The sequence below is a fragment of the Triturus cristatus genome, chromosome 1_2 (genome assembly GCF_964204655.1).
Source record: "Triturus cristatus chromosome 1_2, aTriCri1.1, whole genome shotgun sequence".
Classification (NCBI taxonomy): domain Eukaryota; kingdom Metazoa; phylum Chordata; class Amphibia; order Caudata; family Salamandridae; genus Triturus; species Triturus cristatus.
In genome coordinates, this window is record NC_140580.1 from 753,505,524 (window position 1) to 753,522,515 (window position 16,992).

General features: G+C 42.0%; 1 long non-coding RNA gene across 1 annotated transcript in view; it reads left to right on the forward strand.

Annotated features, from left to right (window-relative positions):
• The window catches only part of LOC146867946 (uncharacterized), a 102,043-nt gene extending 86,290 nt beyond the window's left edge, over nt 1-15,753 (forward strand). Inside the window, exons 3-4 of the long non-coding RNA XR_014966164.1 lie at nt 3,555-3,663; nt 14,888-15,753. This is a non-coding gene — a long non-coding RNA (uncharacterized LOC146867946). The remainder of the gene's footprint in view (nt 1-3,554; nt 3,664-14,887) is intronic.
• The last annotated feature ends 1,239 nt before the right edge of the window (nt 15,754-16,992 follow it).

Below are 16,992 nucleotides of genomic sequence, written 5' to 3' on the forward strand. Positions count from 1 at the left end.
TCTGGAAATTAATTTGTAGTAAAATACAATAAACTTCCTGCAGCGCCAGTAACTCCCAAACCCTCTATTATTTCTATAATTGGTTGCATATCATTCCAGTTTCTATACATAAATATAGCCCAACTCTTCCAAACACATGTTGGCCTTGTAAAATCTCACCTGGCACATACTTGCATATGTTTTTCCACTGCACCCCAATTAGAACATTTTGGTTTGAAGTGTGTAGAACTATCTCCACTATATGTGCAATGAATTTCCTATTTGATAGTTGTAGGAGAGTAGGATCTGCCTCTTATGTTGCCCCCACTTTTCTTCTGATGTTTACACTGGTTTCTGGCTATAGTCTGGCTGGGACCCTGCTAATCAGGGCCCCAGCCTTTCTGTTCTCTCTAAACGACATGGTGTGCATACTAGGTGCACTAGTGATTGGATACTGTGGTACCTTATGAGTCCCTAGTATATGATACCTTAGGTACCAAGGGCATAGGTACTTCACAAGCCTACCAGGGGCTGAAGCATGTATTATGCCACCCCTGGGAAGCAGACTAAATCTGACACCACAGGCCTGCTACTGCAGCCTGGATGAGGTGGTGCTAGCACTCCTCACTGAGATATAGGTTCACTATATTTCTCCTGCATACACATTTACCTATCAGCCACCGCTAAGGCAGGCCCTATCAATCCTGAGGGCAGGGTGCTTGGTTTCCATGTGAGGGGGTGCCTCTGCCTGAGCAGGGCCACTCTGCAGCTCTCAGAGTCCATTCTCTGGGGCTGTTTGTGAATGCGGTCAAACCATATACTCTTAAGTGCATTATAACCTCGCGGTAAATGCTGACTTTGGAATGGCTGCATCAAAACATGTCGTGTTTGGTGTCAAACGCTTTGGAATCATACCCTACACCAGTAACTGGTGTGGGAGTATGATCCCACCCTTCTGGAGGGATAGACATGTACCTACTGTGGAAACGCAGTAGAATCCTGAAGAGACACTGGGTTACCCTCCTGCTGATGAAATTCGCAGTGGAGGTGGCTCAACAATAGGTATCCTGTCACAGGGAGGTGTGACCACCTCCCAGACAGGGTTTAGTGTATTGGGGCTGGGTGGGTGCACTCCTAGAGTGCTTTGAAATCCTGCACTGGGGGAGCAGTAGGCTCCTCTGTGCATACACCAGTTCAAACCGGCTCAGGGGCTACCTGCCCCTGCTCTGGCGCGAAACTGGACAAAGGGAAGTGGGTGTAGCCAACCACTCCCCTGACCCTCCCATAGGTGAGGTCATAGAGCTAGTCCCTCCCTTCCTTCTAGTATAAGTTAGAGAACCCTTGCCATTGCAAACTAGATACACCTGGACGACGCTCTGAAGATGAATCCCGGACCTTCGACGTTCCACTACCTCTGGAAGACTGCAGAATCTCCCTTGGAGTCAAGGAGTGACTCTCCTGCTTGGCAGGCACCAAAAACTACAAACTACAGTCGCAAACTCCACCGCTCCCGCCGGAGCCCAAAGTCCCTGCAGCCCAGGTAGAGGATTTCCTGACTTCTCCAAGGCCATCGTGAATCCCCAGCGACGCTGAGGCAAGTGGACCCCACGAGTGACGAGCAACCGCAATCCCTGGGTACCGTGCAACCCCTTCATGACGTTCTACGAACCTGTGCTTTGGGCCACATGTGGCCCAAGCCTCAAGCAGGGATCCCTCCAAAAATCAGAGGCCTACCCCGTCCCGAGTGACCATGGGCCCCTGTTGAGGCGTCTTCACGATCCATTGCCGGCTGGCTTGTGGATCCCCTGAAGACTTTCCTACAATTCCAAAGGGCTCCCCTGGTTGCTCCAGGCCTGTCCTGACTTACCCTCAATGGGTGAGTCCCCCAGACCTTGCTGGTCTGCACCGCTGACTTTTTGTCCTTTCCACGAGACTTGCTGTTGCCAAGGCTTGTTGGCTCCAATCTGGTAGCCGACACCGCAGTAAGCTGCAAACTTCGTTGGACACACCGAATCCAGCTCCTGGTTGTTGTCGACGCCTCCTGGACCTCGTGGCTGAAGAGTCAAAACCCCCATGAACTACCGGAAAACACCTGACGACTGTGGGCATTCATCTTCCTTGCCCCGGGTCACTGCCAAGTGACTTTGAACATTGTCCCCTCTGCTTTCAGGTCTTCCTTCTTCTGAATCCAGGCTTGGATTCCACCGGACACTTCTTCTTTCTTCACAAGCAGCAAGTCTTCACTGGCTCCCATTGAAAACGACGCCGCGACCCGACACCAAAAGACACCTATGCACCCGGCTTCCCTGGGTGAGGTAACTCCAGCACTACGGTGCTCCTGTGGGTGTTGGCCCTAGAACTACCTACCCTGTAAGTGACTTGCTTGTAGTCTCCTTCCAAGTGCCCTTAAACTCTAAATTTCCAACCGCGACTTGCCCCATTGAAGTCTACGGCGATTCGCATCTGTGTTCACACACTGCACGCGTCCCCCGTGGGTCCTTTACTTACCTGCCTTGGGTGGTTTTGTGAGGCCCCAACACTTCTAAAGGCCATAGGCCTTGTCCCTTTGCAAGTCGTTGTTCTTAAGTCTTTTTTTTATTATATGGTCTGGTACGCCCCTTGGGCCCCAGCCATATTTGTGCTTAATTTATTGTGAAACGTTGATTTGTGCATATGTTCCTGACTTCTAATCTCATAAAGAGATTAGTAGAGAGTTGTTTAGTAATAAATACATATATATTTGATATATATACCTGTGTGGTATCCTTACATTTGGTAATTCAAGAGATAATGTGGTAAAACAAGCTGCTTTACATTCCTCCAAGACTTAGCCTGAAGGCTGCTCTCCACAGCTACCACTAGGATAGCTTTCTTTAAAGGTTGTCTTAAACCTATCTACCATAAGAGTCGTTTTTTACTGGTGCAAGGTGTCCACTTTAACTAGTGAACAGCATATACCAGGCCAACTTCTCACAATAGTCAACTTATTTTTTTGGGAAACTCCTCTCACTTTTGCGCAGTTAATTGTAACCTAGGTAAATTTGTGGACCTAATAATTGGCATTACCCTTCATGTCATTATATCCAATTGAAAGAATGATAATATGATCAATATTACTAGTTAGTAGTGCCTTCTCTGTTCACATAATAGACATGTGACATGTGATTAAAAAGGATTTGTTATCGTTGCCTCTCACTACTTATTTAAATTAAAATGCACGGAGACTCCCAGGACTCTATGATGGCCATCCAGCCTCCATGAACTTTTTCTTTAATATAATAATCATTTTATCCTGTTTATTACCCTTTATAGTAACAATATTACAACCAATGTTATTATATGATGTAAGTAATGTTATATGTAATGTTGATTTCTTTCACCTTTCTTTCATTTTCCTTTCTCTTTTTTTCCTTTTTCCTTCCTATCCTTCATCATAAATTTTAAAATATGAAAGGTGATTTCATAAGATACAGAATTATTATACTTTTGTGATTGGTTTACAGTATACCTTGCATTATTTCTTTAATTCATTTTTCTTTATTGTACCTCTTATTGCTTTCTATTTTCACACAAAGGTGTACTTTGGGATCACTGACAGAATATCGAGGAGCAAAATATCGACCTGCCAAAACATACAGGAAAAAATATAGAATACCAGAATATCGAATTCCTATCTACAAACAGGTAAGTACAAAAATATTGAATCCAAAATATTGTTGTAAATAATATAGTTTGTTAAAATATCGAATATTTTAAATGTCTTAAAAGTAATGTAAAATTAATGAAATAATATATATAATTAACTAAAATATACTTAAAAATACTTGAATAACATTACAATTAATAAATAATTAAAGTAAGTTAAAAAACAATTAACATGCATTTTTATTTTTTAATACAAATATATATTAACTTAATATTACTAAAAATTACTCTATATTTTTAGAGTAGGATAGCAGGAGGGTATAATTTACTATTCCCACTCCAGTGAGTGCAACAGTAGGGAAAGCGTTTGATAGCGGAAGAGTAAAAATTACTATTTCCACTCCAGTGAGTGCAACAGTAGGGAAAGCGTTGGATAACGGGAGGCTTAAAATTACTATTCCCACTCCAGTGAGTGCAACAGTAGGGAAAGCGTTGGATAGCGTAGGGGTTAAAGTTACTATTCCCACTCCAGTGAGTGCAACAGTAGGGAAAGTGTTGGATAGCGTAGGGGTAAAAATTACTATTCACACTTCAGAGAATGCAACAGTAGGGAAAGCGTTGGATAGCGTAGGGGTAAAAATTACTATTCCCACCCCAGAGAGTGCAACAGTAGGGAAAGCGTTGAATAGCGTAGGGGTAAAAATTACTGTTCCCACTCCAGTGAGTGCAACAGTAGGGAAAGCGTTGGATAGCGGAAGGGTAAAAATTACTTTTCCCACTCCAGTGAGTGCAACAGTAGGGAAAGCGTTGGGTAGCGTAGGGGAAAAATAACTATTCCCACTCCAGTGAGTGCAACAGTAGGGAATGCACTGGATAGCGTAGGGGTTAAATTTACTATTCCCACTCCAGTGAATGCAACAGTAGAGAAAGCGTTGGATAGCGGGAGGGTAAGAATGACTATTCCCACTCCAGTGAGTGCAGCAGTAGGGAAAGCGTTGGATAGCGTAGGGGTGAAAATTACTATTCCCACTCCAGAGAGTGCAACAGTAGGGAAAGCGTTGGCTAGCGTAGGGGTGAAAATTACTATTCCCACTCCAGAGAGTGCAACAGTAGGGAAAGCGGTGGATAGCGTAAGGGTAAAAATTACTATTCCCACTCCAGAGAGTGCAACAGTAGGGAAAGTGTTGGATAGCGTGGGGGTAAAAATTACTATTCCCACTCCAGTGAGTGCAACAGTAGTGAAAGTAATGATTAAATATTTAAATAAAAATAAACTAATTATCAATACCAACAAAATATTAATTAAAGTTAATTACCAATTACAAAATAGTTACTAATTAATTAATTATAAATACCAATAAATATTATTTATAAAAAATTAATTACCCATTAATAATTTATTAACAACCAATTAATTTTCAATACCAAAAATTCATAATTAATAAAAACAATATTACCAATTAATAATTAATTAACAGTGCATTCATTATCAATACACAAAAAAATTCAACAATTACTTAATTACAATTAAATTACTTCCCACCCTATTACCCTATAAACCCACAACCCGCTCCGAATAATAAATTAATACAATTTATATAATTATCAATTAATCAATTAATAAAAAATTATAACCGATTAATAAAAAATAATTACCAATTAATAAAAATTAATTACCAATTAATAATTAATTAACAATACATTAATTATCAATACCAATAAATAAAAGTAAATAATTACTTAATAACAATTAAATTACTTCCCACCCTATTCCCCTATAAACCCACAACCCGCTACATAAGTAAAACGCACAATTAAATTAAAAATAATTATTAATTCCTAAAAATTATTATTTAGTGTACTATAATTAAATTACTTCCCACCCTAATCCTCTATAAACCCACATCCCGCTACCTAATTAAATTACGCAAAAATTAAATAACATAAAATTAATTACTTTAAAAATATTCAAACATACATTAGAAAATGAATACATACTTTTAACAAATATACTAACACTTAAAGCACTATAAAAAATTAGATATTTTTAACAACTATATTATGAATGTCGATATTACTTACTTCTATATTATGGAAATCATATTTCTTAACTAATTTTCGATATTCTGCACCACTATATTTTGGCAATTCGATATTCTGTCCATACTATATTAAAAACTCGATATTCTGTCCAGTCGATATTTTTTTTCCGATATTATGACTGTTTACCGTACTTTGCATTTTACAAGGACATGCTGTACTAATGTTACTTATTATAATAAGGCCTCTCTAGACTAAAAAAAAAAAAAAAAAGAGCGAATATTACTTGGACTCACATTTATACCAGAGGCATCAGCTTACATTAATTAGAACCGGTGAGTCGAAATGTGCTCTCCCAGAATACAACCAACCTGTCGATCTGTTTGTATATAAGAATGAACAGTGACTGGTCTGAATGACAGAGTTGCGCAGCTGGTTGCTGATTGAGAGAACTGCATGAGGTAATTCAGCAATGATGGGAAAATGTGCATCTGCCAGACAAGAGAACATGGTAATATATTTATGCTGAGGCTGATAATGTATGCGGAGATTGTGTGTGGAAACTATGACGGAGCAGAGGTTTGTCAGAATGCACTTGAGAAAGCAGCTCCTACTGAGGGAGGGAGAGCGCAGTGATTGTCCTCATTACCATAATGAGTACTTTGGAGATCGTTACATTAGTGAGTCATTGGTGTAAATGATATCTCTGATTCACAGGGTCTAGTGGATTGCCATTTACAGCTGAGATGAGGCAGAGGCAGAAAGTGAGTGGCTATATATTTTGCCTGGCGATGGGAGGGGTCACCTAACATGGTGCCTCATTATGATGGCTGTGAGACTGCCACCAACGGCCTGTCGGTGGCAGTCCCACCACCATCCACAGAAGCAGTCTGACTGCCAGCTTATGATCCGGAGTTCGGAGGCATAAGTCGTAGAGACAGACTGCTGCTTTTCCAATGGGTTCAAGGAGCCCTTCGGGGCAGCGATCAGACCATAAGCCCTACAATAGGGGCGGTGCCTGCTCAGGCGCCACCTTAGGGATTAAGATGTACGTTTCCCTCGGCCTTCACATGGCAGTCGGACCACTATGTACAGGCAGATAGAAAGGAACTTTTGGGGCCCCTAGCAAAGCCTGTGTCCCCGTTAGCCTACAATACGGGGCATGGGGGCACATGTGATGCCCCTCAAACATCAATGGACCCTGTGCCAGGAACCTCATGGTGCCGGGCACAATCAAAACATGACTATTTCTATTGTGGCTTGTGCTGCAGTCCTTTTAATCTACCATTTGGATAAAACCACATCTCAGTCTAAATCCTTTCTTTGGATTCCACACTGGCAACGAGGATGGGATCCAAAGAAAGGAGGTAGGCTGAGATGTAGTTTTATCCAAATGGTAGATTTATTCTTTAGTTCAGTCAGGACAGGAACATTTGAGGATAAGGTGGTTGTAGCAGTATTGAAAGTAGTATCAGGAAAATCAGCCCAACCGGGACCAGCATCCCTGCTGCTCAGCCCACATACAGAAACTGACAATTCCACTCAAACATACACACAGGGAACATTCTGTGACATCACTTACACTGGCTGAGCAGCAGAGTACAGAACACAGAGAAAGGACTAGACAGAGATGAGAGTAGGATACCACACACCTCCCTCCTTAATGGAGACAATAACAAATAAAGAGGCAAGAGGTATGGAAGTGAGAACAAATAAGTAAAGAGGAAGGAAAACAGGTTAAAGACACAAAACACACACACACACACACATTCTCACTTCCATACCTCTTGCCTCTTTATTTGTTATTGTTTCTGTTAGGGAGGGAGGTGTGCGGTATCCTGCTAGCGATTATGCTTGTAAAGTTTAAATTTCTCCAATTAGTCACAAAATTCATCAGATGGATGAACATGCACAGTACCATCTATGACTGAATTACTCATCGAGAAACCAGAACAACTCAACATCATTTGCACACTTCAACTGACTGAGGGTTGTCACTGACAAACACAGGACTCTCTAAAGCAGAAACTTTGAAATCACCTGAATTCAGCTCACTCACATCTGGTGTCCTATTGGTATTTCTATAGCGCAAACCTAGCTGTAAAGGAACTGAGTACTGTACATTACATTGCGTGTCGGTGGGCAATCTACAAGATCGAGCACATTAAGGTGCCGATTAGGATCCTGGAAAAAATTTCCCCAACCCAATTGAATCTGGACTTTTTTCCGTACAAATGGTAAAAGCGCCGTACAAACTGCCAAGTACGATTCGTATGGGAAAAAGTCCATACGAATCGCATTGGGAAAATTCCCCCACACGTCCTCGGGTCGGGAAAAGTCTCCGACACGTCCCCGGACATTTTTACGTACAAATGGGAAAACTGAAGTCCCAATGCGCAATTACGATCCGTCCCATCCGTCCGATTGTACAACTGCATGGAAAAAAGACCGTCCGGAGCGAACTCCCATAGCATCCATGGAGATGTCCAAACAAGTGCCCGGTACGCGCCGTCCACCCCCCCAGCCCCCCGTATGTACGGAGCGTACCCACCAGCCCCCCCGTATGTACGGAGCGTACCCCCTGGGGGTCCGCACTGTACATACGGGGGGCTGGGGGGTACGCTCCGTACATACGGGGGGCTGGGGGGTACGCTCCGTACATACGGGGGGCTGGGGGGTACGCTCCGTACATACGGGGGGCGGGGGGGGGTACGGCACGTACCGGGCACCCTAATCAGCTCGCATCGCCGCGTACTTAGCTTTTCCGGCACTTTTTGGGTGCCGTAAAAATATTCCCATCCGGACTGCAGTCGGTGCGAATCGTAATTGCTGGTATGTAAAAACATGCCTAACTCCGTCCGGACGTCACGTCCGCGGTGTCCCGGATCACATTTGTATGTATTTTTCTGTCGGTTGGTCTTTTTTCCGATTCGCACGGAAATGGTGTTTCCGTACGAATCGTAATTGCATGTTTGTAAAGTTTTACAACCCGGTACGAGTCGGACGGAGAAAACGCTCCAACCCACGGTTTGTACCGGGTTTTTCCAGGATCGTAACCGGCCCCTAAGTGCCTAATTTATGAGCACTTTTTCGCTGCCGGAACATCACTTTTTTGACATTCTGGTGGCGCAATGTGCCCCAGCCTATTTACAAGGCCACATAAAGCCCCTTTAGGTGGCTTTTCATGACCTTGTAAATATGTGCCCCTTTCACACAGAACACCGCATGAAAGAGGCGTTCCATGTGTGCTGCTGTGAGTAGTCCCACACAACACCCATGGAATCTGAAGCATTCAAAGATTAATGAGGAATCATAAATGTGGGAATGCCTCAGACTGGTGGCGTTAGGGATGCGCTATGAGTAGAAATGTTTTCATTTCTCCTTGTTTTTTCCTTTTTCTATGTGTGCTGCATTGTATATTATATATCATATATACATATATATTATGTATATATATATATATATATCTGCATACATATGCAAACAAATTACAAATATAGCAGATAAACAGCAAAGACATTTAAAATATTGCAAATGTAATTACACATAAAAAGCAAACAATAAACAAAAATATATTTTTGCAGAAAATTACATATATATATATGTATATACATCTATATCTAATATATATATATATATACCTATATCTATATTTCTCACTATCTTTCTGAGACACTGAGCATATTTTGTCAGCAGCAATCTGGACAAGTAATCCATTCTGATTTTGCAGAAACCAAGAACATTCACCACCTCAGAGCTATATTCCTACAGCGTTGACTAGAAGTTTTACCATTTAACTCTTTAGCTATACCATTACATTTCAGCAGGTACAATAATGGCTTCAGAGACATTTCCCACTTGCACGATTGGCCCAGCAAACATATTTGTTAGTGTTCCACCCTCCAAGTACATGCAAACTCTTAATGCTTTATGGTTGAATAGTTCTTTTCAGCACCACACAAAGATCTAGACGCAAACGCTGTGTTTTTTTCACTTCCATTGAAAACTTGGAAGAGGACCACCCCAAGACCTTCATAACTTGCATCCACAGTTAAAATGCATTTTGCCATATGAAAAAATAGTTGCATTGCTTGAACATTCACAGTGGCTTGATAGTGTCATAAGCTTCCTTGCAATTATTAGACAACCATACTTGTTACCTTTTTTAAGTAAAAATTCTCAAATGCTTCAATACAGTAAAAAACATATCCACAAAATGTGAATGCTATTTTGGCCTGGGCAGAATTTTTATTATGCCAGAGTAACTGGAGTAATTTAATTAATTCAGCATTACTCTTTGATGCAGAATTGCCATTAATTATACAATTACTCCTCCCTGTGTAATCAATAGTAATTTGCGTGAAAAAATCGTACCGCAAGAGCACATTTAACGTGCGTGAGTGGCTGCTTGTGCAAAATGATTTCTATTCATCAGTTTTGTTTGCAGGTTATTTCTTCAGTGGCATTGAACAAATTGCCCTTGCAAGAGATGTAATCTCCAAAAACAGTGTCATCTAATTACCCCCATATTTTCAGAAAGTGTAGGAAGCTGGCTCTATATATAGTATACCACTAAGAGGTTATATCGTGCACAGAATCCAGAGATTTCCCCCAGAAGTGTACAGCACTCAATGTAAACCCCAAAGTGCTCTAATTGTGGAAGTGTGGGCGAGCAGCCTTAGGCCTCACACATCGAAGTGTAAGACATTTGTTATGCACATAGTGACTAATAAATGACAACCAACTCAAAAAGAAGATCCACACCAATTTTAGAAAAATAAGCTCCTTTCACAACTTATTTTAAGACCAAAATGTACGCAAAAAGGTAAGTACGTTTTTCAGAAAAAATACTTTACACTTTAAAAAGGGGGCACAGTGCAATTTTCAGGCTGTGCACTTTAAACCTATGGAGGAAAGCAAGAATGTAATTTTTCATATAAGTATATGACTTACAGATCCAATCTTCAGGGTTTCAAGTCAACACCAGGCAAGGTTTAAATTGGCACCAAGAATACACCACCAGCAGCACAGGGGCGGCCAGATGCAGAGGTCAAATTCGGGGTCATGCCCCCAATGTTAACCAATGGAAACTGACAATGATTGAAAATGCGCTGCTTACAGGTGAGTAAAGTCAACTGGTGTCTGCAGTTTTCACTGCTGGTGTGAGGCTCTAAGTCCAGCTCTTCTTAGGTCATCAGAGTTCTGATTTCAGGGTCTGGGGTGCCACCTAAATACTAGATTTAAGGGCATTACGGGGGAGTACGAGGTAGGGACCAATGGGTTCCTTACAGTGGGTGCCAGTATTCCTTCCAAATGTAAGCAGGCATGGGTATCCCCCATCTTAAAAAAACCCACTTTAGACCCCATGCTTCCTGAAAATTTTAGGCCCATCTCCCTGCTTCCCTGGCCAGCTAAAATCATCGAGGCACACGTCAACAACATTCTGACCAACTTCCTCCTAACCAACAACATTCTGGATGACTCCCAACACGGGTTTAGAGCTGGTCACAGCACCGAGACAGCCCTGCTCAGTGTTACAGAGGACCTCCGTACCATCCTTGACAGCGGCGGAATGGCAGCACTGGTCCTGTTGGACCTCAGTGCTGCCTTCGATACGGTGTCACACGAGGTCCTTCTGACGAGACTGGAGGAAATTGGTATTACAGGGACAGCTTTAGGATGGTTTAGAGACTTTCTTTCTAACAGGTCTTTCAGAGTCTCCACCCCCCCTTACATGTCGAAGGAGCAGAACATCAGACAGGGAGTGCCGCAGGGTTCTTCCCTGAGCCCTACCCTGTTCAATGTCTATGTCCGCCCTCTTGCAGAGGTGGCTAGAAGGAGCGGACTAGCATTGGTATCCTACGCTGACGATACCCAGCTGGTGGTGGCTCTTAATGACAACAGTGGTCTGGAGGCTCATCGCTTTAAACAGACACTCACTGACATCACCAACTGGACGACGGCGAATTTTCTCCAACTTAACGCGGGGAAAACAGAGATACTGCTCCTGGGGAAAAATACTGCGTCCTGGGGAGATAGCTGGTGGCCTGATGTCTTGGGCCAACCTCCTAAGCCTAAGGAATGCGTTAAAAATCTGGGAGTCTGGGTGGACTCGGCACTGAGGTTCACGCAGCATACTAAAAAGGTGGCGGCCACCTGCTTCGGCATTCTACGTAACCTCAGACCTATTTTGAGGTTCTTCGACTGCCGCACCCGCCAGTTAATTGTTCAGGCGACCATCCTTTCAAGACTGGATTATGCCAGTTCTCTTTTATTAGGGGCGAACCTTGCCGAAACCTCCAGACTACAGAAAGTCCAGAATGCGGCTGCCAGGGCGCTGGTAGGTCTCCCTGGCCACTCCTCGGCGACCGGAGCCTTGAAAAAATTACACTGGCTCCCGGTGGGTAAAAGGATCCAGTTTAAGGCACTGTGTTTAGCCTTTAAAATCCTTAAAACCGCCTCTCCCCCAATGTTGTGCCCCCTCTTGTCGGAGTATACTCCTAGGAGGTCGCTTCGCTCAGAGGGACAACATCTCGCGATCATCCCTCGCACCAGACTGGCCAGAGTAGGCGGCCGATCCTTTAGCTTCTTAGCTGCCAAGTTATGGAATAGTCTTCCGGAATCTATCCGTGGCATGCAGGACCTTTTGGCCTTCAGAAAGGCTATCAAAACTCACCTTTTTCAATAATTGCTTCCATTTCTTTGCGCCTCTTTCTCTCTGCAATTGGCCTTTTCGCAGCGCCGGGACGCCCCTTGGCTGGGGCAGCCGTGCGCTATATAAATTACCATAACATTAACATTAACTGCTACTGGGAACCTGGACAGCAGGGATCCAGTACTCTTCAGTCAAAGTTGCATCAACAGCAAGGCAAAAAGTGTGTGGTGGGTCTGCAACAGAAACCCACTTTCCCCTAAAAAGGTATTTGTATTTCTTCATATGCAGTGTCATTCTACTCTCTTGAAGAGAAGTAAACACTGCAACTAGAATGTCATTATGGTGTTTTAGAGTAGGAGCAAAAACGAGGATAATGCCTTTGAAGGCTGCCAGTCCCCTCAATGCTGCGACCCTGGTGTCCAAATAACTCTTGAATGAGCTACCCAAACTCGGCAGAAGCCAGTTCAATGGTATTCTTTTTTTTAACAATTTTTATTTTGCAGAAAAACAAAAACAAAAACTCCACGTCTGAATGATATATCTCACAGGATGCTATATCAAAGTATCAACTGAACTCCCGCATTGTTCCTTGAACCCTAAAGCCCCCCTCACAGAGACCGTAGTTTTACCACTTGCGGGGGTTCAATGGAATCCTTAATAGCTAAATGTTTCATCGAGATTAATTAATGTAGCCAATTGTTTATTTTCTGGATAGAATTCAATCCAATGGTATACTGCTCTTAAGTCGATAGTGAATTTTTTTTTGCAGCATCAAGGATGAGAACAACTCTTGGTTTTGGTTTTTGGTGGGAAAATTATTAAAATATGCTTATTAAGGGAGAAAAGGACCTCAAAGAGGCAGATTTGTTTACCCAAAGCAATCAGAGGCCCACTACAAAGCTTCACACCATTCTTTTACCCAAAACATTCAGAGGCCCACTACAAAGCTTGACCCAAAACTTCTGCCAGCTCAAACACTTCTTCGTCAAACATCTCCTTAAGTATGACACTCAAATCTCTAAACTATCTTTGATCAGAGCGGCTCCTTCCTTTAATGCAATCCTGGTAATGCCCCTTCTTTCCCAAGTTTATCCCTAAAAACATTTTTGTTTTCGTGGACCAATTCTTCTGTCCCTTCACATTTACTCATACAGGATATGGGAATAAAATTCACCTGGAGAGAATGTTATACCAAATTGGCTTGGTGGTGAGAACCCAACACATGATGACCCTCTCTGGCTACACAGAGTTTGCCAAATATACGATGTTTCTGGAAACAAATAGGGATGACAAAATAAACAATCATATCAATCACACCCTCAACACATGCAAAAACCTCAACACCACTGGCGTCTAAAATGTTGTTCTTCAAAATCGTGTATAAGAACGCATCTGATAAAATGATAAACGGTGTTTATGAATCGATTAATAGTTCAGTCACTCATTCATCAATGATGATAACATAACATGTGTCTTTGTAAAGCGTATGTATACCCAGAAGGGTTTCTTGCAGTGGACGCCTTAGTTCACTATACCATCAGACCCGGTCATGTGACACTGTGGTGGGAAAGACAATTCCTCAGCCATTCCCATAACCTTAAACTTGCTTGAATTTATTTTTCAATGCAGTTGTAGATTTGCATGTATGTTCTTACACTCGAATAATCTTGAAATCTCTCCCTCCATCGTTCACACTTTTTCACCAATGACATCAGACCTTTCACATATATATGTTAGTTGTGTTTTCTGTGGCATAGGAGAGTACATTGATTATCCATATGCAAACATGCTAGCTTTTATCCCAATATTTGTCTGTGTGCTCAATAAGCATAGAACATTTCTTGAATAATTTTGTTCTGTAAATATATGATGATGTAAATAAAATAAACCGTTTTTTGATAAAGCGATGTTCCAGATCTTCCTTTCTGTATTTGAAATATTATTGTTTCTGAGCAAAGTGGGGTGGTTGTTTCAGCGCCCAATTTATTTTTGAAGCAATTGTGATTGAAGTTAAATGGTTCCTTTGGGAGCATTTCAGATTGAAATAGCCTGGATACATAGAACCATATTGATCTTCCATTTGTTATGGGGATTTTGCTCTTGGACAGCACAAATGCCTTCTCTTGCCTTCTTATATTTAAAACATTTCTTACCTGTGGCATGGCTTATTTTACTAAAAGTCGTATGGCTGCTCGAGTCATGCTTCCTATCACTGACTTCTTCATCCTCATTTCTATCAAAATACATTTTTTCAATAGATCTTTTAGCACCGGCAAACATCCCTACTGTGTCAAAGTTTTTCTTTGTCTAATGTTCTTATACATTTGGTGAACACCTCCATGCTCTTGGTGATATCAATAACTTTAGCTAAAGAATGATTCAGATCACACAACAACTGTTCCTAGATGTTGTTGCACACACAACGAGCTGCAAATGGATCCCTTAAATATAGAATTCCCACATCACCAAAGTCGTAGTTGGCCATTCTGTGTTTTTTTATAAAAATCGAGTATTTCTGAATGATGGTATATTGATGTTTATATGACTTTCATGGTTTTATCTTTACAGCCGAATAAAGTTTATTGATGATGATGATGATGATGAGTCTTTCCATTATGATACATGGCTCCTCAGTACAGTGCTTCCACCACCATTTGGCTTCTGATACTACCATGTTATACGACACCAGCCAGTCACAAGGGAAGATGAATAAATATGGCACAGTCTACTTATATGTAGGATCCCAAGATGTGTCTATGAGCCACCAAGCTAGAGTTAGAACCTGGAAGGTCAGTGGAAACATCCTCAGGGGAAACTGTTCAATAGTTCAGACACTGCCAGCTCAACCTTATAACAGCCAGCATTTAACATTAAACATGCCCTCAACCGTGTCTGTGGCCCTCTAGTCAGAGGTGTCCTTGGCACTTGGGTCCATAACGTTTATAGGAGTGAGGACTTTTCATATAAAGCCCTGTCCAGCCCCTTGTGAGCTTCTAACATCGGTCCCACATAAAAAAGTGCAAAGCTGAAGTGTTCTACCCTTCAAGGGTGGGATATACCAAGGAGAAGATCCTCACCATTAGAGGGTTGGCAGCACTGGCGAGGAAGTGAATTGAAACCAATGAGAGAGAACAAGAGCAGAAGAACCAGATGTCCTCTTCAGGAGTGTGCTGTCATCCAGGTCTTGGGCGCAAGGAAAGTCCGCCGAGGAGAACTGGCGATGCCAGTGTGGGAGTACCTGATTCCTTCAAAAATGAAAGTCTGCTATTCCTGAGTATATTTGTTTTCTTTTGCAAGTGTGGAAGTATATACTGCTAATTAGTTGCATTTAAATATGGAAGACAATTTTACAGAGACTTCCTGTGGGGTTGTTTCTTATTTTTATACTTCAAGGACTGCTATGATAAAAAGAAATTCAAACCTGCTCTAAAGACAAAGAGATAATGCCTGATGTTGTTGGACGCCTGTGACATATGTGGCTGGGCCAATAAAGCAACGTCACATTCAAACTAGGTCTGGTTGTGTGCAAAAAGAACTGTATTTAATATTAGAGAATGTGTACATCAGGCATAGGGCCTGTAGAGCAGACTGACTGTTGAATGGTAATGCTAAAAAAAGGTGTGCTCAATCGCCCTTGTACTCACAGACTCTGTGGTTTAAGGTACCATTCGAACTAGCAAGGCAGGAAAGGAAACCTTACCACTTCTGTGTTGTAACCACAGCTGCAAGAAAAGGTGACCTGTAGAGGTCCAACTTGGAAGGAGAGGAAAATGCAGCATTTACTTCTGTAGCTTCCGAATGCTTCTGCAAAGAGGTATCGTTTTCACATTTGTTGTAGCGAAAGGAATAGGACACTTTACACCCCACGCATTTACAATGCGTGCCATTACCCCGCATTTTTTACTCCGCAAAATCTTTTACAACGCAGGGCTTTACAATGCAATCGATTACAACGCATTCCCCACTACACGCAATTTACTATTCTAACTCCACCGGTGCGTTACTTTGGGGAATGCATTGTAATGGTTTGCGGTGTACAGCCCTGCACTGTAAAAGATTTTACGGAGTAAAAAATGCAGAGTAATGGCATGCGTTGCAAGGCATTCGCCGTAAAGGATGTTTACCGAGCATAAGTGATCCGTCCACACACCTTAAGAGATCATTTGCTGTAAAGGTATGTAAGGTATCTGTACATCGGCAGGGTTAGACACATAGACCGGTTGTTGAGATGGGATGCTTAATGACCTAGTTCCGACTGCTGACCTGTTGGCATAATATAACCTTGATGAACAAATGCAGTCAAATAAGTCTAATAGGTTAGGGATGTGTGATGAAATATGATTGGCCTATCTGACATTTGTTCTAGTTTGCATATTTTTTGCTGAGTTCTTTATAATGACTACAATCATTTTAATACCCCTATTTACAGATAAATACTGAATGATAGATAATCATGTAAAAGTAAAATACCACAAAATATGTGTGCATACTGACCCTAGGCTAGAAAGGTGAGGCATCAGTTATCATTACCTGCCTATTACAAATGTTCTGACAGGTTTGCCTGACTCCTACCACTCCCTGCCTAACAGAGAATGACTCACTAAGAGAGGAAACAGGTACCAATAATGCTGAGGTGAACATAACATTTGGTTTGTGAGAACAAAGCTGAAAAG